The sequence below is a fragment of the Anser anser genome, assembly GCF_964211835.1.
Source record: "Anser anser genome assembly, chromosome: 13".
NCBI classification, from domain to species: Eukaryota; Metazoa; Chordata; class Aves; order Anseriformes; family Anatidae; genus Anser; species Anser anser.
Window position 1 is genome coordinate 555,682 of NC_139734.1, and position 27,396 is coordinate 583,077.

Sequence of the window (27,396 nt, forward strand, 5' to 3'; positions counted from 1 at the left end):
CTGGATATTAATTTTTATTATTAATTTTTATTATTAATTATATTCATTTATATTAATTTATCTTTTATTTAACCGTAGTTCCTGGGGCTTTCGGTCAGGTGGGAATTCTCCGATCGTACCCGATGTATGCCGCAGAGTCAGTCTTCTACAAAATACAGCAACAGCTTTAGAAGGCTCTTGTAAGAGGAGGTGCTGGTGCTATAGCTATAGCTGTGTTTCTTCCAGGACATCTTCTGGGTTAGCCTGACTGTTGAGAGCAGAACTGGTTTTTGTGCGTATAGTCACTGCAATTCAGCATTACTAAAATTGAAAATATTTAGATTCACTGATTTTAATGGGTAGTATGGTCCTGACTGTCGCAGTAGATAATTGCTGAACTTCTGGTTTAGTTGGTTTTCACGTGAGGGTGCGAAGAGGAAGAGTCCTGGAACAAGTCTGTAGGTCAGGAGCTGTTCAGGCGTAGAGTTTCCTGATAGCCTTGCAGATTGACGACCTGCTGGTGAATTTTGGCAGAGGTTTCAAAACTTTGAACCTTGCCAAGGTCACTTGGAAGTGCAGACAGTGATAGGTAGTTGTAAATCAATCTTAGGTGAATTTAGGTTTACCAGAAGTGTAGCGATCCTATGCCAGGGATCAACCTCGTCGTCGTCTTCTGAATATTTGCTGTATAATATCTGTCTTCAAGGTCCGTGGAAGGTGGTATCCCAGCATATGCTGTTGACTGCGTTTCTGTAATTAAACAAGTGTTTTTTCTTTCAAGCAGGGATTAATTAGCAGAATGACAGAAACTGTGAAAAATATTGTACCGGCCTGGCTGCAGAAGTATTTCAATAAGCGTGAGGAGGAGTGTGTAGACAGAAATGAATCTGCAAACCAGGAGGAGACTCCGGTAAACTATCACCACGATTATTCAGATGAAGATACCATAATCGATGAGAGATTCACGCCTGAACCAGCAGGAATTAGTAGACGAGGTATGTGAAAAATCATTTGGAATTCTGGCCATCTGTATTTATTCACAGATTTCTAGTTTTGAATCTGAATTTCAAAAGGAAATTGGAATGAGGGTTTTGACAGAATGAAAAAAAAAAACAAACAATCAAAAAAGTCGAAACAACTGTTTGTGAAACCGTCTTAGCTTTAAACTGTATACACAGTTACGAAGCATACATCTTATGCTCTTGGAAGGCATCAGTTAACTTTAGGTACTCTATTAGCCAGGTGCTAAATGCTGAAAATAAGTCATTTGCAAGTGTGCTGGGTTGCATTTTCCATCTTTTAAAAGATATGGAATGAAAATCTGTCTAATTGCCTAAGGCAATTAAAAAAATTAATTTGTTTTGCAGTCTTCGAAACAAAAGACTAGATGCTAGAATGGCAGAGGAAAATTCCGTCTCGTGTCCTGAGTTTGTTTGTTTTGTTTTGGTTTTTTTTGTTCTGGGCTTTGATCAATTTAGTAAAGTTCCTTGTTAACTTGATGGTGAACTGGGGAACTTGTGCACGGATGTGGTTTATGAGATTATTATCCTTAAAATATTCAATAATTTTAAGGTCTACGCGGGGGGAGGGGGTGTCTTTGAAAAGGTATTTGACCGTTGGCAACGAGGTTTGCAACTCCTTTACCTCATGAAAGATTAATTTGTCTTATATCCAGTGCCTCTCACTGTTCCTGTAGTCCTGTTGTATAAATTTGCATCTATTCTTATTTGAGTTTCTCTTAAATTAGCTGTTTTGGGGAAGTCAGCTTTTAATAAGTAAAGAAGTTTTGTCTGAGCGTGCGTAGGTAACCATAGATAATGTGGAAAGTCAGTTGCTTCTGTTGTTGGCAGAATCAAAAAATAAGGAGGAAATATCTTTGCCTCCAATCTCATCTAATTGTAAACAAGGAGATTGATGGCTTTCTGTGTAGCTGTAGCTTGGGAATGAGTTTGGAGAAAAGAATAGAGAAGGTCTTCGTGACTGAGGAACACATGTTGGCTTTCCTATGTAACTGCGTGAAAGGAGCTTTCAGTAAGAACAGCTGCACTGCAAGCTTGCTAACTCCAGGAGATCAGGAGCAGGTGGACACCCTGGAACCTTTTGCAGCTTATGTTGCTGTCCGTGGGTGTTGCTTACTATGCTTAAGAATAAGATTATTTTTTTTAATTATTACTACATTTTGAAACCAATGTGTTTCTTCAGTTCTGAGGTATCAGTGTGCTGGAGCCTATATTGGGTGGCCTTCCGCCTGAAGAACTTTCTGTATCTCAAACGGTGCTGTCCTAAAAATCTGCTCATGGTTTGGAGAGCTAATTAGTGGTACTGCAGTGGTTATGAAGATTGAACTAACTAGTTTAAGCTTCAGTTCAAGTATCAAGAGGATAGTGGCTCAAAGTCATTTGAATTGCCCAGATTCCTGGGAGAGACAGTAGGCTTTCATCAGGCAAAATACCCATGAATAGTTCCATTCATTTAGCAAGATAGACTTCAAGGCCACCTATTCCAGGCCACTGGCATTGTTTGCAGACCCTTTGCTTCAAGAGGGAAAAATGCTCATCTGGTTACTTGGGTCAACATCCTTGTCCCTTGGGTCAAAATCCCAATAGTTAATGGGTAGGAGATGATGTTTTGCCTCTAACGTGAGCTGATATGGAAGAACTTGGGAAAAAAGTACTGCAAACGTTCATTTTCATGTTGTGTATTCAGATTAATGTAACCTTTGTTCCAATATTATGGAAGCTGCAGTGTTATCTGTAATTTACCGTGTAATCTCAAATTTTGTAAAGCTTATTGCAAGCTGTACATGGGAGAAGGAGTATATATGTTTGATTTAGTGAACGGCCAAGTCAGCGTTAGAGCATTTGAGCACGGGGTCAGAATGTGGTGTTGTAAAACCTCATAGTTAACTACTTCTGGATGCAACATTAATACTGTGTATCGCAAGCAGTGTTGTTGTTGTAGCCAGACAGTTAGATGCAACCCTATCTGGGTGAGGAAGAAGTTAAATTTGGCTTCTCTCTTTTTGCGCTTAGAACTTGGCAATAGCATGGCTGTCGATAGGAAACAGGTTTTGGCTTCTGTGAGCTTGTCTATAGCAAAGCTAATTATCTCCCTGTTCTTGTCTAGAACCATCCACAAGTAGATCAGCACTGAACTTCCCAGTTGTGTTAACAAGGCCCTCTCTTCATCGGAGCCGTCTGAATTATACCATGCTGGATTCTCCTGTCCCACCTTGTCAGCCCTCGACATCTTCTGTATTTGGCATTGGCAGTCCTAGGCTGTCCTTGATAAAAGAAATAGAAGATTCTACCTCTCAACAAGACGATGATAACATCTCAACAACCAGTGATTCCTCCTCTAGAGCATCTGATGAAGGTGATTTTTGTGTTCTCTGTTTAATTGACTTTTTTTTTAATGTGAAGTACCTTGCGTTCTTTAATATTCCACATCACCTTAGTAAATAAAATAGGTGAATGTCAACTTTGGATGCGAGAATTAAATTGAATTTTTAGTGTTTTAGAAGTATATAATCCTATCACCTTTTTAATAGAAGCGTGCTTTGGAATACGTTTATGATACCCTGATGTTAGAAAGAGTCAATGCTGAAATATACACGTTCAGCTAGGTTATATGTAAATTTTGAACTGGGACGGTAGGAAATCAGGCTGACTTGCCGTAGCTTGACAACTAGGCTGATTGTCTAGAAGGAAGAGTGACTCAGAATATCTAACAGACAGCTGGTTAAATGTGAATAAGTGCAGGTGACAAATAGGAACACGAGATGTTTTCCTGTGTTTCAGCAAGAGAAGATAAAGAAACTACTCTGACATAAGCTATAGGCTGTTTTTTGACCTTTCTTGGTAGAAGGCTTCAGCTGTCAATACTTTTCATGTCTTTTGCCAAATTCATTGAGGAAAGCACACCATTTTAAAATAAAAAATAAGCATCGTGTCGATGTAGGTTGGTACGTAGGTCTTCTCGCTGAAAGGGCGAACAGCAGGTTTGCAGCTTTTTCTAGTCCCCCATATAGACAGGGACTGACGTGTGCTCAGCAGGTTTTCCAGAGAACTTTTGTACAGCTGAGTAGTAGAGTAGAGTTGCTGGGCTTTAGCAATATAACCTGAGTGCACTAGAACTTTCTGGTGTGTCTTCGTAAAACATACATGGGCAGAAGATCGTTAACTCTTAGAGCAGCCTTTGGGGAATCTTCCAGGTTTAAAACCTGTGCGATTATGATCTATGCTGGCCTCCAGCCTTTTACCAACACAGAAAAAAGCTTTGTCCGTACAAATGCACTGATGTTTATGCGGTCCTCTTTTATCTTAGCCTGAAGGAAAAAAATATCTGCATTGGAAGCACAGTATTAACTTGGTAAGATTGCTGAAAACTACTTGCAGCTCTGTGAACAGTTTTCAAGTTTGTAGGTGATACTTGGTTTTCAGTCTGTACGTGAAGTTGATCTATTTAAGGAAGCTGAAGTCATGCTTATTTTTCTGTATTGAAGAACTTGAATTAGTGTGATCTTTATTGTTAAAGTTCTGTACGTACGAGAGGCATTTACATCTAGCATACGTCATTTTGGCAGATGTTGCAGTTTTAAAAAATACTTCATCATCACTGCTCTTGCCCGCAGGAGCTGAAAGAACTCATTCCCTCTCGCAGCATTCTGCAGCTAGCTCTAAGAAACCCGCATTCGGTTTATCTGCTTTTGGAGGACTGTGTCCTGTAAGTACTGCACAGTATTTCTTTTAATCAGTTTGAATGTGTACCTGTTTTTCTATCCACCTATCGTACTGTGTTTCCGTAGGCACGTGGAAGCACATCTGTTTTTAAGCAAAACCAGCTTGGGTTTTCTCCATTTTACCCCGGAAAGACGGCCTATGGTGGTGCAGCTGTAAGATCAAGGCAGCGAAGAACGGAACCTTATCGGGTATGACAAAAGTAGTGTAGTATTAGTAGTCAAATGTAGTAGTCAAACCTGGCTAATATTTATCTGTGGATCTTCTTTTCCAAGCATGCCTACATTCATGCTATGGATATGTTGTATAAACCTGCAGTCTTTGAAAATATCTAAAATCAACTTTGCTGATCCTTTGTTCTTCTGGTACACAGAGGCATGCAGGACTAAATGCAGTCTCAAGATAAGCAGTAACATGCTTTCTGTTTTGAACGATTCATATAGTTCTTGGAGAGAGTTATTTGCCCCCAAGTGTTCTTGGAAATAGCAAATAAAAACTGCTGACAACTCTGATTAGCTAGAGCTGAATCGAAAAGGAAAGTCAAGTCAGGTTTGGTAGGAATGTATTTAAATGAAAGTGACTTTTATCGATAAATCAAAAGGAATTTTAAGAAAATGAAAACGCGGGTTTGCTGGCTCTGTTCTGACAGTCCATTTGTGCAACGGAAAAAGGGCAGTACAAGTACCTCACTTACGGGAAACCTTGAAACCTTGTGGTGCAAAGCTGGGAACCCTCTTTGGTCGGCTATTTTTGTTTTTTACAATATTACTGCATTATGGTAAAAAGAGGAACCAAAATACTAGGCTTTTAAAGGAGAGAGTAGCTTGCTTCTTGCTGCTTGCTGTGAATGACAGCAAGGTACTAGAGAGTCCAGCGAAGGGCCACCAAGATGGTCAAGGGACTGGGAGCACCTCTCCTCTGAGGAGAGGCAGGGACTGCTGGGCCTGTTTAGCATGGAGGAGAGGAGGTGCAGGGGGGATCTTATTGGTGTATATAAATACCTGAATGGATGGTGCAAAGAGCATAGAGAGCCATTGTGTTTTCAGCGGTGCCCAGTGCCAGGTCAAGAGGCAACAGGCACAAACTGAAACGTGAGGCTCTGTCTGAGCATCAGGAAATGCTTTTGCACTGTGCGGCTGATGGAGCCCTGGCACGGGTTGCCCGGAGAGGCTGTGGAGTCTCCCTCTTTGGAGGTCTTCAAGAGCTGACTTGACATGGTCCTGGGCAACCTGCTCGGGGTGGCCCTGCTTGAGCGGGGGGGTAGACCAGGCGATCTCTAGAGGTCACTTCCAACCTTAACCATTCTGTGGTTCTGTGAGTCTCACTTGTGTTTTTACATGCTGCGTGGTCTGCTTCCTGTCTTCACATCGTGTGATAAGCACAGTGTGGTTATATGAGGGGTTTAACCTGGGAAGAAAAAAAGTCACACCAAAGGAAGTTTTTGACTGATATTTGAAGTTGGGTGGTGCAAATAAACAGTTTACTTTTTCAGTGTAATGTTTAGATCTGTTACAGTTTAAATCAGATCTTTATCTTTTAAGACAAAGATTTGCAGCCAACTTTAATCTTGGGGGAAGGGAGGAAGCAAGAGAGAAGTAAAACTAGTTCCTGGTTATGATTGTATACACTGATTTTAAGATGGTACACTTAGACCATCGTGAAACTCTGAGGTCTGTGTTGTTACTGAAAATGCTTTCTGTACCACAAGCCTTTTCTTGAGTTCTGTTTCCCTGATTACTGCTTCGGAGGCCTTAGCAGTCCTGGCATCATCCGTCTTGACCTTTTACAAGTACGGAGTTCTTTTATTGCTCGTGCAACAAGCACGTGCAAGATGCACTGAGGCCCAAGGTAAACTTCATTAAACTCCGAATGTATTCTCTTCTTTATGGCTTAAACTCCCAGTGACTGCATTTTTCTCTGTCATCAGAATATATTGATTGTATCATCAGTGTAGCCTTGGGACGTAAAATACATGCCTCTTTAGCTCAGAATTGACCATTGTAACACTTAAAATGCTAATTTTTCAGGCACAAAGGAGAGCGAAAGCTAGACAAGAAACTGTGCGGTCCCGCGCTACGTTAAGTACCTCAGCACGGCGCATCTTGGAGGCAATGGAGAAGCTGTCAAGCCCTTTGTTGGTAAATAGCACTTCTTTTAATCTGTTTTTGCTTCATGTGTTTATAAAACTTAGTAAATGTGCCATCAAAGCATAAAGATAAAACTATTCTTCCTTACGTTGTGGCCGGTTTAATTTATTGCGCTGTTTTTTCAACAGGATGCTAAAAGAATGGCATCTGTTTTGCCGCTGTGTTGTGTAAGTTGACCATGAACCCCCACATTTTTGTTGCAGGGAACCCTCTCTCTCAGGAAAAAAAAAAATGCCCTCTAATATTTATGCTTTGTTTTTTCCCTTAGCCTCCGGACATAGATAAACCGGATATTACTGACTTCCAGTCCAAACGAAGAAAGGTAAGAACCAATAATGTCTTAAGCTGAGGTAGATAACTTTTTCAATGCTTTATCACTATTAGAAAAATTTTCTCAAACCTCAGTGACAACATAGACATCAAATCAAGTTAATATTGGCATGTATCCACAATAGATGATGGGTTGTGAAGATTACTCAGGTTAAGAATTATGTTATCTTTGTAAGTTGAGAGCAACAACTCTAGAACACACCAAGTCGTTTTATCTTGTCCCCCAACTTGGGGTGAAGCTGCATATTAAAATTCCTGTTGAGGCAAGTTTTCTCTTGAAGAAATGATCACAAATAGAAAAATACTGATTGAGTGGTCATATAGACTTTGTACAGACTTCCGTGTTCATTCGGGCACAGAAAACTAGTTTTTGTGCTTTTTATCACCATTCAAAGTAAAGAGGAGGAAAATTGTTAATTTCCGACGCTATAAATCTTACGCTCCTAAATTCCTATTTGGAGGTAGCACAGAACTGGTGAGAATGCTGTGGTAAAGCATGATTTCCTTTCATTTTCTTTAAAAAATGAAAACTAGTCATCTTTTTTTGATGACTTTAGTTAGGGGTATCATTAAACTGCAAAACTGTACCAGGCACAATAGCTCTTGGTGTATTAAATGCCTAACTGGGGGAATTAATATTTTTCATTTTTACCTTTAAAACCAGCGATGAACCATCGTTGGAGTCTGATAAATTTTCCATAAAATTAAATGGGCATCTCTTTCTGCGAAAACATCTGTGTTTCCAGTATCAGTCTGAGTGTACAAATGACCACTTGTTAAGTGTATGGGCTTCTTAGGCTGGAAATCAAAGTGGACAGTAATACTGGTTGCTTATTGCTTTTAACTCTTTCAATCTCTGTATTGTTTAGCCAGCACAATCTCCATTTGGTAAAGTTCTAAAATGAATGTAGCAGCAACTGCTTAGTTTTTAGGGGGGTAGAGGTTTTTTTTTTCTTTTTCTTTTTCGACGCTATAAATCTTAACGCTCCTAAATTCCTATTTGGAGGTAGCACAGAACTGGTGATAATGCTGTGGTAAAGCATGATTTCCTTTCATTTTCTTTAAAAAATGAAAACTAGTCATCTTTTTTTGACGACTTTAGTTAGGGGTATCCTTGGGCTTATTAAATTGCAAAACCCTTAAATGACCACTTGAAGATCAGGTGACTGAAGGAAATAACAAGATGTGCAAACTTTTCATCTTCTGTTCTAATGAGCAAAGGGACAGTGTCTCAAGAAGTTTCTGTGCTAATTCCTTGATTGGATGGATGTATAATTAAGTTTACAATCACTTCAGAGTTTACAAACATCTCAGATTTCCTGGACCATCTTTTCACCATCTGCCAAATTACAAGGGCATGGAGAAGTGAAGTATATCATAAATATTATCCAAATAACTAAAACCAAATCTGGTGTGAATTCTCAGTTATATTATAGCAATATACCTGTGATAAGGCATTAAGAAAGATCTGCCAGATTTGCAACAGAGAGCCTGAAATTGTCAGCCACTAAATGAATGTTGCACGCAGCTGTCAGTGGGTGAAAGGAGATAGATTGTCTATTCATAATACTAGAATTCATAATGGTGGCGGGAGAAGGGTAGCCCGTGATGAGAAGCAATTATTTGCTGAGGAGATGATCGTTTGTTTTCCTGCTAAAGTGAACATGCGGTTGACGGAACACTTGTGCACTCAGGCTAAACTTCTGCAGTGGGTAGCAGTGATGTGGTATTTTTCTTATTTCAAGGAACTGTACCAGGCAGAATAGCTCTTGGTGTATTGAATGCCTAACTGGGGGAATTAATATTTTTCTTTTTTACCTTTAAAACCAGCAATGAACCGTCGTTCACTCGAAGTAGATTTGTGAACTTACATAAAACATGTCTTATTCAAGGTTTCAAACTGAATGTAATATTTTTTAGAAAGATGTATTTTTGTATACTTTAGAGAGAGTGTGAATCCTATTACTAAGAGCTGGGAGATACTGTGAAATTAAAGCTGCAGCGTAAACAATTTCCTGTTGGTATTGATTTGAACAATAGCATGCTTCCTAAGACTGTATTTTCTGATCCTTAAGACCGCAGGCGGAGCCATCGGTAAATCTTGTAGCCTTTAGGGTTTGTTTTCTGTCTGACAGTTCAGTTAAGTCAGTTTTGCAGAACACGCAGTGGTCTGTGTTAAAAATTAACTCTGGTCTGTGAAAATGCTTTGAAAAGGGAAGTCAAACCCACTACTTGAAGTGCATCTAATGCACATGTAAAGCATTGGATCATATTTTAATGAATGAGATTATTGTAAGATTGACAAGTTGTTTTTTTTTTGAGTGTGTTCTATTGTTTGTGTAACTTTGAAGAGGGAAAATGTAGGGAATGTGAAGCCCAGAAGCCTGTATAATTAGTTGCTTAACACTTCGAATGTTAAATTAATGAATTAAGCTACTAAAAAAAAAAAATCACAGTGTGGGCAGAGGAAAAGATAGGAGCATATTCTAGGAACATGGGTTATTTTAATTATGGTAGCATGAATTATTTTGTCTATGAAGCTAACTGCCAAATTTTGAAATGGAATTCAGTCAGACTTTGGCTACTTATATATAGCTTTATGGATTTTGTTACTGGTTTTCTGGTGATTTCCCTCTACAAGTTGAACGGTCTTCAGAATTTTCAAATTGTATTCACTGAGTGCCAAGACCGATGGGGGGAGGTTTATAGTTCTGTAATTTGTTTTCATCAATAAATATTGGAATTAATTTGGGTGGACGTAAGGATAAATTGATTGCTGTTTCCCTTTCAAAGCTGGAATCCCAGAATGCATTCCAGCCTCCACCTGTTAAGAGACTTGTGACACCAACGGTAAACTGTCAACCGATGCGTTATACGTGGTATTCTGAACCATCACCGACTTCAACTACTCAGTCCAGCAAAATTTGCCAGAGAGGAGACACAAAGTACCAAGTGAGTACATTTTTGAGTCTTTATGTGCCTGTTTTTTTTTTCCAGTCTTGGAATGTTTCTCAAACCAATTGTTATCCTATCTTTGCAAAAAGTACTGATAGTATGTTTGAGGCGAGCTTTAAGGCAGTGGGAACCATTGTGAAATAGATTGAGCTTTTATGGATTTAATTCTGTTTTTGGAACACTCAGTGTCTTGTGGTTGTTTTCACGATGTCATGATGTGCTATTGAGTCATCCTGTTGTCAGTGAAAGAATATTAAAAGACAGAAATGTTTTCCTTTTATATTCTCATGTACACAAAGCTGTCACTGATGAAACATGCTCGTGTTCTGTGTAAACTATTCCAGGTGAGCTATGTGCTCCAAGTGAGAGTTCTGACAATGTGCTGAGTTATCGGTTTTGATTGCTTTGGAGTAGATGGAGTCTAATAAATTTTCCATAAAATTAAATGGGCATCTCTTTCTGCGAAAACATCTGTGTTTCCAGTATCAGTCTGAGTGTACAAATGACCACGTGTTAAGTGTATGGGCTTCTTAGGCTGGAAATCAAAGTGGTCAGTAATACTGGTTGCTTATTGCTTTTAACTCTTTCAATCTCTGTGTTGTTTAGCCAGCACAATCTCCATTTGGTAAAGTTCTAAAATGAATGTAGCAGCAACTGCTTAGTTTTTAGGGGGGTAGAGTTTTTTTTTTCTTGTTTGTTGATAAATGATAGAAAACAGAAAAGTATGTCCCTTTTACGGGGCTGGTAAACACAAGTTTTGATGAAAACTCTCCCCCCCACACACACAATTTTTGTCATTTTGTTTAAAATAATTACTTTCTTTGTTAGAGGATTTGACAAATTTGATTTAGTGTTCTATCAGTTTGTCCTCAATGCTGAGTGAAGCAGTGATGCTTACTTTAGCCCCAAAATTTAACTGAACTGTACCCACAATGCTGAATTACGGAACAACGTTAAGTAGGTGAGGTGTATTCAGTGCTATAAAATTAAAAATAAATAAATAAAATAAAAACCACAAAAAAACCACATGAAGTGGTTGTTGGTACTTTGTGTATGCTGTACATATTCAGCTAAGTCTTGAACTAAACTTAACTTGCAGGGGATGAGAGAGAAGACTTTGCCTGCAGAACAGCGAGCAGAACCATCTGAAAGGTATGACATCTATTAATTTAAAACTTACTTGAAGAAAGAAAGAAATCTCCTTTTTCAGTACGGTCTGCACCTGAAAGGTGGTGACAGTTCTCAGTAAAAGGAATGGGAAATCCAATGAAAATTTTGTATTTTGAGGGAGCTGCAAAGTCTGGATTGTGTTTGAAGATCAATATAACTTTGAGAAAATTGTTGTTTTTATGAAAGGAAGGAAGATGAGCAAGAATAAAAGTACTGATACACCACTTTTTATCCCAAGTTTATCTTCTGAGTAGGATACGAAGATGGGAAACGAGGCACGTTATAATGCTGTATCCACAGAAAGGATCTTTGCTATTGGAGGCCTAATTTTTTCCTTCTACAGGAAATATGGCTCATTTTGTAGTTTAACTAAATCTGTAGCGTTACAAATTTTGCTTTGACAGATATTTCATGGTTTATAACTCAGTTTACTTATAACAAAATAATTTGTCCCTCCTAATGTTCCCTAGGGGAAAAGCTATTAGTTTTAGCTATTTAATTGCTTGCAGTTTGAAAGCTCTGTCCTAATGGGATGATTCTTTCTGAAGTATTCTTTAGAAGGTGAAGTAGGGGAAGTGAGTTACAGTTCAGGAGGATGTTTATTGATGTGTTTTTTTCTTTATTTTTTAAGCAAAAACATGGAGGAAGATTTATGATTTATTATTCATTTTTTTAATACTCCTTTCATGATGAAGTTAATTGTCTGCTTTGAGTTCACATGAAGACCATGTGTTCTTTAGGATCATTTGAGGCCAAATGCTAACTCATCTCTAAAATAAAAAAAATCCAGCAGAATTAATTGAATTTCTTCTTGAGGAGACTGCTTTGTGTTATACTGCTTTCTTGGTTTAGGTCAAATGAGTTATCCTCCAGATAATATTGATGGCTTTTCCTTCTGGGCAAATGGTGTTTTGGGTAATAATGCTTGAGTTAAGGGACTTTGCACTCGGTTTTTAGGGGGTCGCTCTTTTCAAAGAACAGTAGCAGGGAATTTTGTTGACTCTATGCTCATCTGCCAAGCAATTCTTATGTGACCATGGGCATTCTTTGGCTTGCAGAAAGAACTCAACACTTTGTTTTGGCATCTAAAAGTTGGACTTCACAACAACCACCTTTTTAGGGGTGGAAACGACTGGCTTTAAGGTTCTGGTACAGGTGCAATCAGGTGCTGGGTTTTAATTATGTTTTTTTCAAACTGTTCTAAATTGTCTCTGTTAGAACTCCTTTCTACTTCTCCATTTAGGAAGGAGATACAGAAAACTCACACTGCTTTTGATTTCGTTCACAAAGTTTATTGCAGTGCCCTACCTTTTGTTTGTAGAGTAGGTAGTGGTGGTAGTGTTTTTTGTGATGCTGGTCTCTGTTGGGTGCCATGTTCTGGAGCAGGAGCACCACACTGATCTGCTGGCAAGAGTCCCTTTGGACAGTTGAGTTGGAATACTCAGTAAATCTCTGGCCCACCAATGCTATATATCTATGCGTGTGTGTGTATATATATATATTTTATATCCTGAGTCCAATTGTAGATTAGACTTGCTTGAAGGCTGACAGCTGTCTTTGCCCCCTTGAAGCTCACAGGTGTTAACAGAAAGAGGAATATGGGCTGTTATGGGCAAGCGATAGTTGTCTGAATGAAGATCTATTTTGATGTAAGACTTTTTTCAGAATTCTAATGGATTGACAGTTCGGATTAGAGAAAAGTCTGAGCATATGCCTTAGGGATCTGTCTTCCTCTATGCAGTTACAGTGCTAAGCAGGCTGTTGTCAAGTATTTGACAAGTTTAGACCAGTTCTCCTCCTCAGTATTGTGGGAGTTTGACCTGGTGTCTTCCAGTGCGATCTAATGCACTTCTGTACTGACTGACTGATTGGCTGCAAGATAAGCTTTGATGTCACGGTTTTTCCAGGCATACTTCATTTTCTTGCCATAGTACTTTTGTTAGAGTTATTCCCTATTTCACTTCTGGTTTGGGTTATTTTTTCCCCATTTGCTCTTGGATTAGGATATCTTTCTGGTTTTGAGCTAGGCTTTTTTAAGTACCAGAAAAACGCCTTTGTATGCCTTACAAAAGGGATCTGTATTCATGTCTGAAAAGACTTCTGGAATGTTGGCATACCCAAACACCTCTGCTGTTCCTGCTGATGGCCACATGAAAGCCAGAGCTGCTTCTGAAGCTTAGGCCATATTACCTTGCCACACAAGTCTAAGGCGTCCCTATTCTATCAGAGCTGTTGGCAGTGTTTCCCATGTGTATGTGTGCATATGTGCACTCTTTCTGTATTTTTGTGAGCTGTTCTTTTATATCCCTGCAAAAGATACACGTGCATCGCAGAATCAGAGAACCAGTCCTATTTAAAGGAAGCACTGGAAAATAACAATCTAAATCAGCTCTTCTATTTCAGGTCTTCTGGCTTAGTCATTGTTCCCATGTGAACGGTGCACTTATGTATGTCCTTTTCATTGCTGCTGTTAATAAAGTTTTTCCTATTTAGAACATCAAGTATTTACCAGCGTTTAGCAACTTGTGAGACAGCTTTAGTTTTTTTCTGATCAGCAGGTTTCAATTCTAGGACTAATAACAGCTCTAATATCTTGAAAAAAAAATTTGGCTGGTAATTTTTTTTTCTCTTGTTTCCCCCAACTTCTGTACTGTCGTGTGCTAGCAATGTGACCAGCTACAAATTCAGTACTGCTGCGTCCAATGGTCTGTCTTCAGGAGTGAGTAGCGGAGGTGGCAAAATGAGAAGGGAAAGAGGAATACACTATTTATCAAGAGCTGTACAAGAACAGGTAAGTGACTCTTAAATTAATTGCTGTCACTGAGCTTACTGAAGTAACTAGCTAAGTGTGTCAGTTTTATTGCATCATAGTAAATTATAACAATACCGCTTTATTTTTGCATTGTTTTTGTTTTCTTGTGGGTTTCAGAGCAGGCTCCAATTGATTTCCTGTGTTTGAATACCTGAACTTTGCTTATGTAATTTTGAAATTTTTAATTCTCTTACCTTGGAGATTCTTCAAACTATAACATTTCTCGTTAGCAATTGAATGAATGAGTCCTAAGAAGAGAAGTTTTGGTGAAGGTTTGTATAGTTTTTCTACAGGAATGATACTTGAAACGAGTGCCAAGTATAAAAAGAAAAAAAAAGCTTAATTTTTGGTTTCATATTTAAGTCATACAGAAAGATACAGGCCAAGAGTGTGAAAAAGAGTAGTAGAAGAGAGCATTCTGCATGTCTGCTAACGATGACTCAGTTTTTGATACTCACCAAACTCATTGTGAGAGAGTTTTTTTCTCATTTTAATAGGAAAAATCTATTCCATAAAACTATGACCATGAATATTCAGATTATTTTTTCTTTTATTGGATGTTATATAAGCTGCCTGTAAGTTAATTTAAGTATTTATGTTAACATTAAGTATTTAATTAATATTAAGTTAATATTAAGTATTTAAGTTAATTTAAGTTTCAAATCATTAAATGGGACTTCTGGATGATGCAATATAAAGAAATCGTAAACACTGTTGTTTATTCCTGTAACACAAATAAAATAATGGTCCAAATATCAAAGGTTCCATAAACTTTTCAAATCAAAACTGTGAAACAGATGTAAGCTACAGGATGCACTGAATATCAGTAGTACCAACTTACATCCCTGCCTAGTCATTTCTAAGTAGATCATGATAGTACTGTACAAATTTCGGTCAGATTTTCTATGCCATTTAAAACATAACTCATCCAATCTTAGTAATCAAATAAAGTAAGTGGCAGGGATGAAAATTGAAGTTGTTAAGAGGCTCTCTTCTGATTTTTATATTTGCATCCTGATACATGGTATAGACTGTATTTACCAGAACACAATCTTCAGTGCTGCTAGTCTGACTTTCTTTGGTGCTTTTTGTGTTTAGTTTGGTTGTTGAACCTACCTGCTTCTTTAAACATTACCTTTTTCCACGTTCACTGCTGTAGTGACTTTAGAAACTTTGGCAGCTATCCTGCCTAATTTTGCAAGAGGAACACTTTCTCACTTGTCTTGAGAGTGTACTCTTAATTGAAGCCATGCGAGGGTAGTTAGAAAGGATGATGCTTCTCCAGAGCTTTGATGACTAAAGTATAGAAAAGAAAGAAAGAAAATGTGATCTGTGCGTCTCTGTTCTGCACAGGTTTTGAGTTAACTTTCAGTGTTCTTGCTGTACAGTTGTTGAATAGAGTATAATGTGGAAGCAGGCCTGCCATAAATTAAAATGACGTGGTAGACAGAGGTGGGGAGATCGGGATTTCTTCTGGAAACTTGCTTTCTCTTAATTTGTATGGATTTTTGTTCTATTTAATTTTGTTAATAAATTGGGTGGGATGGGGTGAGAAAGTAGTATGTCTTGTATAAGAAAAATTAAAATTTGCAACTTTAGGAAGTGGAGGAACCAGTGCTACCGAACATACCCCTACCCATCAGTGCTGCATCGCTGCCTCAGTTCAATTCTAGTTTCGTTGGTAGTAGCGCTGTCTCAGCGTCACCGAGCGCTGTTTCAACAGCAGCAATGAGCACGGCAACTCCAGCAGCTGCGACGGGCATGGCAAATCCATCAGAGGTGGAGGGCATGACAGATCCATCAGAGGTGGAGGGCATGACAGATCCATCGGAGGTGGAGGACTTGACAGATCTATCAGAGGAGGAGGTGGAGGACATGATATATACAACGGCGACGTCGGGCATAACGTGTTCAACAGTGCCCTCAGGCTTGACATATCCAATAATGGCGGCGGGCATGCCATATCTGCTGATGACAAAGGACAAGGCAAAGTCAACAGCGGCAACGACAAGCGTGGCAAATTCAACGGAGGCGGCAGGCATGGCAGATGCAGCAGCGACGGCGGCGGGCAAGGTAAATCTTTATGCTATAAATAATGTTTACAATGAGTATACTGCTTTATTGCGAGTTGACTTTTTCTGTGGTGCTCATGAAACTAACAAATATTAGTTTCTACGCAGCTGAATGAATTGGGGTTGTATGCCAGTTTGGGGAAAAAGGCATAAATGTTTTGATTCTGCTTCTCTCAGTCTTAGAGCCTGCCAACTCCCATTTAACGTGATTGTATAACTGCTTCAAATGCTGTGGAAGTCTGCGGGGGAAGGGGGGTGTGGACTTTATGCCAAGTTATTTATAGTGGTTTTGGCAGGGGTAGAGTTAATTTTCTTCGTAGTAGATGATGCTGTGTTGCAGATTTGTGAGCAAAACAGTGTTGGTAAGGCACTGGTGTTTTAGCTGTTGCTGAGCAGTGCTTACACAGTGACAAGTCCTTTTCTGTGTCTCACGCTGCCCTGCCAGCGAGGAGGTCGGGGATGCACAAGAGGCTGGGAGGGCACTCAGCCAGGACAGCGGAGCCCAGAGGACCGAAGGGATATTCCACACCATTTAGCATCGTGCTCAGCAATAAATGCTGGGGGAAAGAAGGGGAAGGAGTGGGGAGTATGTACAGGGTTATGGCATTTGTCTTTCCAGGTAGCCATTACATGCGATGAGTCATTAATGCTACCTCAAATTTAACAACTTTACTTCTTTATTTCCGGTTCTTTTCCCTGTTACACTTGGAGGGAGTGAGCGAGTGGCTGTGTGGTGCTTAGTTGCCTGCAATGGTTAAACCACAACTTTATTTAAGTTATTAAATTAGAGGTAACGTGGTCATATAAGCCTCACATAGAATGAGCCTAGGGTGCAATAATTGGCATATTATTGCAATAAAATAAACATTAATCTGTTCCAGAGTACTTGAAATATTTTTTGTACGGTTTGAAGTAGACAGCTGCTTTAACATGTTGAGGTGTTTGCTGAAGTTCTTGGAGTATCATTGGGCTGAGTTTGCCGTTCTTCAGCTTCCTGGCTTGCTTTTCCGTGCATTTAGACCTAAGTAGCATCTCCAGCTTTTCCTCTCAGTTTCTGGAATTTGGTTTTGAAGATATTGTCCTATACCCACTTGGAAACTTCACTGTGTTTTATTATTACTTTTATCTGCAAAATAACTCAAACATCAGGTTTTTCGACGTCACTGCGGGACTTCTGTTGGGTAGTGAATTCAGGTAGTTGTTGCTCTTAAATATAAACCTTTAATTCTTTTGAAAATACAGATACAACCAACAAGTACTGTTAGCAGTCCTGAGTTTGCGTTTTCATCTCCAGTTGTGAAATCTACTGAGGCAGAAGTGCTACCTACGTCTTCTGTAAGTAAAATAATAAAGGAGCTTGACTTTTTTTCTTAGGCATTTAGTAGGCTGTTGCAGAACACTAAAGCAGAATCTGCCTTGATGGAGAAAAGTATGTAGGCTTCTGGCTTATAATTTGTCATTCAGCATGCGTGCTACAAATGTGAAGAGCAGCTTTCAGATTTGGTTTTGTGTGTGCATTCGATTGAAGTTCCTGTGGCTTGAGAATCTGAAAAACCTCTCTTGTTCATAGCAGATTGGGTTTACATTTAGTGTTCCCGTTGTAAAATCAGCAGAACTTTCTGGACCCAGTGGTACTCCAGTGACGCCCTTTCTTACCCTAGGTAACTGAAACTTTAGCACTTCAGATCTGAAGTGCTGATTTTCCTTTTTTTCTTTATTAAATCTTCAATCTGTCCTGTCTGCGCATGCTAGCAATTCCAGGCAGTGTTGGACTTCTGCAGTATTTTTCCAGTGACAGATCTGCTTTTATAATTTTTGTTTTGTTTTGTTGCTTTTTGTTTTGCTTGTAATCATAAAGCATTGCAAAGTAAGTAGAATTTGTGAAGATTCTTATGTGAGAAGCATGAAAGCTGGAAATTCTTGTTTCTAACAAAAGTGAGTATAATCTGCTCTAACTAGGTCACATTGTGAAAGCTGTTTTTGTTTTCTTTTGTTTCAAAAGACACCACCACCTCAACCAACATCAACACACAGAAAGAGGAGGTCAAAGATTTTGCTGGTGGTCCCTTCACCACTGCCCACGTATTAAAGGAAGGAAGCGTCTTAGACGTTCTAAAAAATCCTGGAGAGATAATGAACTCCTTTTAAAAAGATGCTGCAAAAAATACGCTAGCATTTTTTATTAAAAAAAAAAACCAACACACGACTTATGGTTAATAGAGTATCTGCTATAAATATGAATGTAGGAGAGCATTACATTAAGCGCTGCGTTTGTTAGGGTGCATCTGCCCCCTTCTATTCTAAGTGGTGTTTGTTGCTGGAAGTAAAACTGCAAGATGAAAAGCAGATGGGTTGCATCTCCTTTACGTGTTAGGATGTAATTGTAAATGAGGTACTAAGAGAATTAGCCAGATAATCGGTGTTTCATTTTAAGTAAATACAATTTGTGGAATTGAAAAGGAAATGTTTGTAAAACTCAACACTCCTGTCCCACCTTCAGCCCAGGTGAAGAAAGAATAGGAAAGAGCTTCAGTTCCAAATACATGGCGAAAGCTGCGAATCTTTGGGCCTTAGCTTACAATGGCTCCTGTGGATTAAAATTTAAACTGCAAACAGAAGTGGAGTGTTTTACGTTAAAAACCCTTTTCTGAATTTTGTTTTTAAGCAATTGCAATTGTTTTCAACAGTTTCATAAAGTGTGTCTGTGGAAAAGATATCTTTTAAGAAAAAGGGCTTTATTGAATTTGATCTTTTCCCAAAAGTCTTCTTCTAACTTACATACTTGTGAAGAAGGCAGCACATTTCTCTACTGGAAAGAGCTAAGTGAGAGAAAATACATTGTGCATTTTGTTTAAGGAAAGACCTCTGAGTGAAGTGACATTCACTTTCTTTATCGGTTTAAAAGAAGCAGAATCTAAATCCACATTGTTCAAAGACTTCATTTTTGACTAAAAAAAAACCAACAAACAAACCACAAAACAACTATGTTCAAGGTAGATTTACAAGCAACTTGAGCTGCTGTTTAAGATGCATTTCCTTTAGTCTTTCTGTATTAGTAGCTTGTCTTTTCTGTTAAAATTGCCACCTTTTAAATAAGGAGTTGTCCTGTGTCCGATGCATTTTGAAAAAGATTACAGAAAATTAGACAGTTGTTCAATTGTCTTGAGTTTTTATTATTTAATTAATATTCAGCATCTGTGGGAAAATACCGTATGGATTGCTGCTCCGAGTACAAACTTCTGTACAGTTACTGGAGTAGATTTGAGTCATCTGCTACGGAAGGAGGAGCTTTAGAAATTTGATTCGATTGGGCATCGCGTCTTAATCAAATTGTATTATTTCCATTCCACGTTGGACTGTCAGATTTCAGTCAGCTACTGTCTGTTTGTACTTGTATCGACCAGTGAAAATGTTGATTTAAAGCTTGCTTGGAAACAAAGAGTTAAATGAAGCTTTAACGAAATGTTCTGTTGTGACCCAGTGCAGGAGATGAAATTTCATCCGTTTAGATAAGATTTCTGGGGACTTCCTGTTGCGCTCGGTCTGAATGTCTAGTTGTAACCATTGGCACCTGAGTTGAAATTTTTGCCCTCTAGTAAAGTCACTTAGTTACATGTAGTGAGGTGCTGCGCTAACAGGAAGACTTTTTTTTCTTGCTTCCTAGACTTTGGATTGTTGAAAACACGCTCTTCTACGTCTGCACAACCTACAACAAGCACAGTGGTTTATACTAGGCCTGCAATAACAACTTTTTCTGCAGGTAAAGAGACTTCTAAACAAGCATCGTACTGGCAATCTGATACATGTGACCCTTTTCTGCAAAACAAAGACATAAAGGACAAATGTGTAACTTGTCAAGCTACTAAAGCGTCAACAGTTGAGAGTATGAAACAGACAGTAAGTTCAAGTCAATGCGACACCTCAAAGCCAGCAGCGCCCCCAGCAGGGATGCTGGGCTTTGGAGACAAATTCAAAACAGTACCTGGAACGTGGGATTGTGATACATGTCTTGTCCAAAACAAACCGGAAGCTACAAAATGTATAGCATGTGAGACACCAAAACCTGGAACGGGAGTAATGCCTGCTCTGACATGACCAGTGGTCACAGACAGCTCGGTGACAGTGACATCCTCCTCGAGCAGCACTGACACAACAGCCACTCTGGGCTTTGGAGACAAATTTAAGAAGGACAAAGGCTCTTGGGACTGTGGAATATGCCTTGTACCAAATAAGACGGAAGATAACAAATGTGTAGCCTGTCAGTCTGAGAAACCAGGTATGGTCCTTTTTTTCCTGTTGTTTCCATCCTAGCCTCTGTGAATCTTGTACAGAATAAAAGTACGTTGCATATATGGAATATTTTAAGCAACACGATTCCCAGGTACGGTTGATGGGTTAGCGGCTGTCTGCAGGATTGGTTTACAGGCACTTCAGAGGTCTCAGCCCAGGTTCCAGCCTGTCGCATAAATTGAACTGATTGTGAAATGTATTAGTACGGAGCTGGATCAATGCAGATACCCCCGGCTTTGCAGCTGGTGAGGGAAGATGGCTGAAGTGAGTGACTTAATTTAAAAACAACATAGTGATTTTTCACTGGCGAAAATGAGAACTCCATAGAAAGAGTTAAAAATGACTGCGTTTTTCTCTTTCAAAAAATAAGTAAAAAAAATTACAGAATGTGGCCAAAATGCCTCTACTCACCGTTTGTATGTAATTGAGGGGAGATGTGAAGCCAGATTTCAAGACAGTGTAGTCTTAACTAGTCTTAAGCTAAAGCAGAGAGATGCCTATGAAGGTCAGTGGTAGGCTTCAAGAAAGCGAGTGACCCGCTGGGTAACTTCTTCAGGGCAGTACTGGGTTGTTTCCCATTGTGTGTGACCGTAATTGATTTTGAGCGTGGTTGTATTGTTTTTAAAATACGATTCTAATTCTAACTTTGACTCTAAATGTCATTTAACATGCCATTACATCGAAAAACACCTGTGCAAATATATCCTGGAAGAAACAAATTAAGGTGGACTAGACCGGGCTTTTGTAATCATCCTGTGCGGTAAGACTGAAATTTCATGAGGTAAGATAATGGATTTCAGACAGAGTTGATTCTCTTGGACTTCCAAACTCTGAGCGGTCAGTCGGCATCTTTGTCTGAGGCTCTTGCCATTGCAAGGAGGAATTTTGGAAATGAGGGGTTTACTGTGACCATGGTGCAGTGAATTGCACGGTTACGTTGCACTTGTCAGGAGGAAGAGCGATGCAAGTAATACTAGGATAAAAGTTTTCTGCGTGTGCCGTGGAAGGGAAGAGCCATTCTTGTCTTTCCGGTTTTGAATTTGAAGCGTTATCTTCTGCTTCTCTCTTAAAAGGCACCTTTTTTTTTAAAAGGCACCTGTCAGGCCTCTTTATGGAGGTTACACTGTCGTCAACAGCAGCAGAAGCTTGTGTGCTGAACAGAGTTGTGTGTTGTTTGGAAGCTTTGAGTTCCACTCTGGTTTTTTTGTTTGTTTCTTTGTGGGTTTTTGGTGGCTTTTATTTTCTTCAGGGGCGGGGGGGGGAGTTGCGGAGTAGTTTTGAACATTTCTGTGGGATTTGACAAATCAAATTTAAAAGTTAATGCTCATTTTATAGTTCATGTTCAAACAGGATGGTTAACTGTCTTGTTTGTCTCACAGAGGGTCCAACACCTGTGACCAGTAGCAGTGCATCTGCATTTTCTGCTCCTTCTGGAGAATTTCTGGATTTAGACAAATTCAAGAAGCCTGAAGGAAGCTGGGATTGGGAGACCTGCTTGGTTCAAAACAAAGCAGAGGCCACGAAGTGTGTAGCCTGTGAAAGTGCAAAGCCAAGCACCAAAGCAGAGCTCAAAGGTAATACTTAATGATTAAAACGAGGATGCATATTCTGTGATTTATTTTTTGGTTTGCTCTGATTTTTTTTATTTTCTTACCTGTTAAGCACAATTATTTTTTCCTTTGAGGTGTGGCAAAATTATTCGTTTTTCCTGTAGGAATATTGCCTAGATAACATCTGTTTCCACACTTTTCCCCAAGAATAAGTTTATCCTTTTTAGAGAAAAGCTTTCATTAATGACGTGCTTGTTCTTTACATGCCCTACACGTTGTTCATTTGGAGTTCAGACTAAAAACATGATCTTTCAAAGAAGTTCGTATACTTTTTAAAGCCAGGTGGTGGGCAGAAAACACAGTTGTGAAAAGTTTTATGTAGAGAGGAAGCATGGGGTTTTCTTGTTTGTTTTACTGTTTGGTGGGTTGTTTTTTAAACAGTTTTGACTGGAAAGATCAGGACTAGAATGTAGTTCAAACCTTCACGTACTGCAGATACACCGTGGGTTACGGACTTGACATTCACTTATTTCTGCAGGTTTTGGTACTGCGACTGCGTCCACAAAATGCTGCCTTGCCATCATTTACATTCGGTGTTCACTCAGAGTGTTCAGGTGCAGAGTCTGCAGCTGCCTCACAGTTTATTTTGGGAAGGACAGAAGAGAAGCAGGATTCTGTCACTACTGCTGCTCCGTTAGTGTTTGGAAAGAAAGGTGATACTGAAGAGTCAAAGACACAGCATCTCAACACTAGGTTTAGACGAAAAATTGCGACACCTTAAGGAACCTGTCCTGCATCTCATACAAGCACAGAAGTTGCAGTGTCTCAATGCTAGCAGTACAGTTGGTGGTAAAATCTTTAGTAGGGTGAAATAGAGGCCTCACACCTTTCAGAGAAAAAAAGAGATTATTCCCACATACTTGCAACTATGCTGCAGAGTGTACTGCTGTTACTCTAGTGCTACAAAGGTCCAAAAATCACTGAACAGTTATTAGCCAGTTTTGTATTCCTTTAATTTGTTGAAAGACTGCAGTAGAGGATTGAAGTTTTTATTGAGGATCACTGTGTGGAAAAATTCTGATTGTTAAATGTCATTTGTATGACTTAAGAACCGCGTTTTGGAGTACAGAATTCAGTATTAATTCCAGAAGGGGTAAGGCGAAGGACATTAGCTAGTAATCCCGAACAAAAGCAGTGTATAGAGCTATACTGATTTTAATCGCAGTATTCTTACAGTTGGTCTGTTACTGAACAGATATGTTTTGGGGAGATATGGTGGCCAGGGAGGCGTGTGTGTTTGTGTGCTTCCTCTTCTAGTTAAGGTTCTGGGGTTTGGTTTAGTCAGGAAAATTCGATGAGGCACCTTGTGTAAAAGGAAATGTTAACCAGCATTTTTCAACACGGTGTAGTCCCTTAAAAGTGTCATAGATGAAAAGAGGCCATAACCGCTGGGGGAAAAAGTTAGTGGGAAACTGAGAGCAGGATCACATTCAGTAGTGAGAGAGCAGCAGCCTAGGGAAAGCTGATGAATGACTGTAACAGATAGTTCTATTTTAAGTGTAAAACAACACTCAGTACTTTATAATGGTGGTCTTACCAGAGGGTTCTTCTCCATGGCTCCTAAAAGCACGTCTTGAAGGCATTCAAGTGCAGTGAACTTAAGCTGTAAGAGTTGGGCTGGTAAGCTTGGCCTGATTTGAAGCTGTAGGCACGGGGCTATAATTTCTGAACAGGCTACAAAAGAAACTGTACCACTGTGCTTTTCAGTGCTCCGTTTAGCAAAGCCATCAAATTGTTGCAGGCAATTGATGTTGTTCTTCTAAGAGCACCTGAAAGATATTTTTGTTTGAAGAGTTCAGAGGTACCGGTTAATACTGGTTCAGATAATTACAGCCAGCTCTTGGTGTTTGTGACCAATAAAGTTTGTGGCTCCAAAAGGAGTGGGTTAGTGCTAACTGATTAACTGCTGTATATGCAGAAATATGGAATCTGATTACTTACGCAGAGAGCACTTAAAATGTATTGTTTTGCTGGCTCTCAGTGAGTTGCATCTTAATGCTACCAAGGAATAAGCTTTTTGCTTCTGGCCCAAGTGTTTTAATTTGGTGAAAGCCTTTTCTGTGCACGCGCACATGCCAGAGAGGTTGCTTAAGTAATAGAAGCTATAGTAGCTGCTATCTTCTGTTTTTTGTAGAAGACAGAAACTGAATTCGTTAGCTTTGTAACTGTTATGCATACTAGAATTGGTTTTCTCCCTTTTGAAAATAGTAGAGGGTATGCCTATGTCAGATTTGGTGAGCAAGGTGATCAGATGAGGGCACTGCAAGACTGCCAGAACGCACCAGGTCTGGGGGGAAAAGGAATCCGGCTGAGCATAGGAATTTCTAAAAGGTAACCAAGGAGTTGTGCATTGATACAGTTATTCTAAATAATCAGATTCTTGTAGCTCTGCCTTTGGAAAGTCTGTGGCCCTTGCTGTAGTGGCTGCACACAGGATGCAGTCTACAAAACCAGAAATGCAGAAGTCCTATGTTTTGACTCCCTGGATTCATCAACCTGCTTCAGGATGGCTGGGGGAATCCAACTGTTAAGTCTAGCCAGACAGCGCAACTTGGGCTTAGCTGCCATTGTAACCAGCCTTGTTTCTCAACAGCAGCAAAGCTGAATGCATTGGTAAATATTTTCAGGTTTGGGCCTGCATAAGGTAGAAGGGACAACAAGTGGTTTTATATGCTAGGGAGTTCTTGTTCTTAGAGCTTTCCCTCTAGTTTGAGAGAAGCACATAACTAGTTTTATAGTGGGTTGACAGGAAAGAAGTGGGGGGGAAAAATGGGAACGCAGGGGGAAAGCCAAAGGCGTTATTACTAGAACAGGTTTAAAATGCTATTCTTTGCTTTTCATGAGCTTAGGGCAATGGGGAGTTTAAAGCTTAGCACTTCCTGAGAGGGTTTCTTACTCTACCGGCTCAGTTCTATCACTTATTTAAGGCAATTCAGGTCTCTGAACGGTTAAAGAATTGATACCAAATTTGATGAACTTTGATTCAGGATACTGACAAAACAGGACTTCATATAAACAATTTCAGTATGTTCATGAGGTTAGCTTGTGTGTTCTGTTAAATAGTAAAAAATGACACTTCTGTTTCTGTTTACCTAGCATAATTCTGCAAATGTTGCCTCCTTCTGCTTTAGAATGGAAATGCTCTTCTCCAAGAGAGCACTGTCCAAACTTCTTTGCCAAAATTTTTTGATTAAATTAATATTGTTTTATTTTGAAAACAAGAATAAGCCACAAACATGTTTTCTTGCTTCGGCTATCCAGAAGAACGTCAACAGTATTTTCAGATTTTCCTTCCCTACACAACTGTATGTAGGAAGAGTGCAGTTGGAAGCAGAAGACCTAAGATGATGTATCTTCTGTTTGTTTACTACAGTAACAAGACAATGGATTACCTCTTTATTAGAACTTGTGTAGCTTTGCAGTATTGAAACAAATGTAGGTATTAAAATACACATCAGTAATACGTTTCTGAATGGCTGAGTACCGTGCTCTCTTAGCATTGAAATACCCAGCCATTGGATTAGTTTGTCCCTCATGTTTGCTGAGTTTGGAAGCTATTTCAGAATGCCTTCAGCTTGTATTCTTCCCCAAAAGCATAGAACTCACTTCTCTGCATCCCCAATTCAAGTCAGAGAAACTGGGCACTGCAGACACAGGAGGTCTGCCTGTACAGAATCAGTGAAGACAAGTCTAAACAGCGGATTTTTTTGAATATGCAGCTGGGTTATCTGAATGTTCTTTATGCAGTGTACCTCAGTTTTAGTACAGATAGCACTTGTCTTGGTTCTTGTCATTAGTCTGAAGCTGCCCCTGAGAAAATCTTGAAAGGGAAAGTAGTGAAAGCTAATCAGCTGGCCCTTTCTTCTTAAGAACCAGCGTATTTTGTAATTCTCCCACTAATAATAAGGCGTCACGCTGGAGAATCGCGATTGTGTTGTTAAGCAAGACTGACTTCACCTGAGCGGTATAGTTGGCAGCTGTTGAATGTTTAATGGACTTTAAACAAACAAAAAAACTGAGCAGGTGGAGGTAGACATGGCAAACTGACAGGCAGTGTCAGATGCTTCTTTGAAATGGATAATCTGACTCCATTCACTTCTTTCTGGAAATAAGATCTAGTAATTAACCAAACAAAAGATAGAAGGGTTAAGACTGCATCTTTAAAGCAGCTGTGCTTGATAAATGTCTCTGGTCTTAAATCAATCTTTAGCAAAGCACAGAGACATAGCAGCAGCTTGCTTATGCCAACGCTAAAAATACTTGATGTGTACAGGTAACCATGTCAAGGCTCTGGAGTTAATCCATGAGAACAATTCCTTCTGGTATTGGCAAAGGTGAGGATGCTTGCTTCTATAGAAGTGAGGTTTTGAGCTGTGACTTAAGCTGTCACTTAGGTGACTGTTTAGGAAAGCTTCCTTTTAAGCTTTGAAGTATGTAAGCTGACAAATTGTTTAAGTTCAGAACTGGGTTTACAGTCTCTTGTTCTCTGACTGTATGCAACTTCTCATGTTTCAGACTGAAAGCAGAATTGCAGCGGTACCAGTCATGCAACTATAATGATTATTGCCAAGATTACCAGAACTACCACTCGCAGAGGAGTTACGATGCTTACGCTGACTACAACTACAGCTCCTATGCTCCCTATGACAGCATGCAAGCTGTTGGAGACTGCTCTTTAGGAGATTCTTTAATGGCTCCAGCTGTTTTTGAGGTAAAGATAGTGCACGCTTGCTGTAAAGAAAATATTTCACAGATAATACGTTGTACAGATTTGTGTGAATCAGCAAAAAGAATCCGAAGTTGAAAACATTCTTTCTGCTTAGTGTGAAGTTAAAAGAGCAGATTCCATTCAGAGGTGTTTGTATTTAAGTGCTTAAATAGTAAATCCATAGAATTAGTGATTTATACACCATTATTTGTTCACGCATACCAAAGAATGGTTTTGACAGCATAATTGCGTACGCTTCTTCTGTTCCTGTTCTTCTGATTTGCTTTGCTTAAAGCAAATTAAACAGTTGTTTTAAGTGGTCTTATCGTGGTCAATGTATTAGTTGTGACCTCCGGAAGTCCCTTCCAACCTGTACTGTAATATTGGCTTTCTTCTAAAAATAAATAGATAAAATGCCATCTATCCTTGTAGTTGTAGGAAGAAGGAATGGGTTGAGACTGCAGCACTTTGAATCTGTGATGCTTTCTGAAATGAGTTATGATTAAACTTAGCCTTTTCTGTCTTTCAGGAATCTTCAGTTATGACTGCAATCGGTGATGACCTAATTACTGACGGTAATAAGG

General features: G+C 39.3%; 1 pseudogene across 1 annotated transcript in view; it reads left to right on the plus strand.

Annotated features, from left to right (window-relative positions):
- Positions 1-27,005, plus strand: part of LOC310880710 (nuclear pore complex protein Nup153-like) — a 42,693-nt pseudogene extending 15,688 nt beyond the window's left edge. Inside the window, exons 4-12 of the transcript in view lie at positions 764-974; positions 3,106-3,354; positions 4,565-4,704; positions 4,787-4,909; positions 6,746-6,841; positions 19,907-20,480; positions 21,874-22,068; positions 22,583-22,757; positions 26,620-27,005. The product of the transcript in view is annotated as a nuclear pore complex protein Nup153-like (transcript). The remainder of the gene's footprint in view (positions 1-763; positions 975-3,105; positions 3,355-4,564; positions 4,705-4,786; positions 4,910-6,745; positions 6,842-19,906; positions 20,481-21,873; positions 22,069-22,582; positions 22,758-26,619) is intronic.
- The last annotated feature ends 391 nt before the right edge of the window (positions 27,006-27,396 follow it).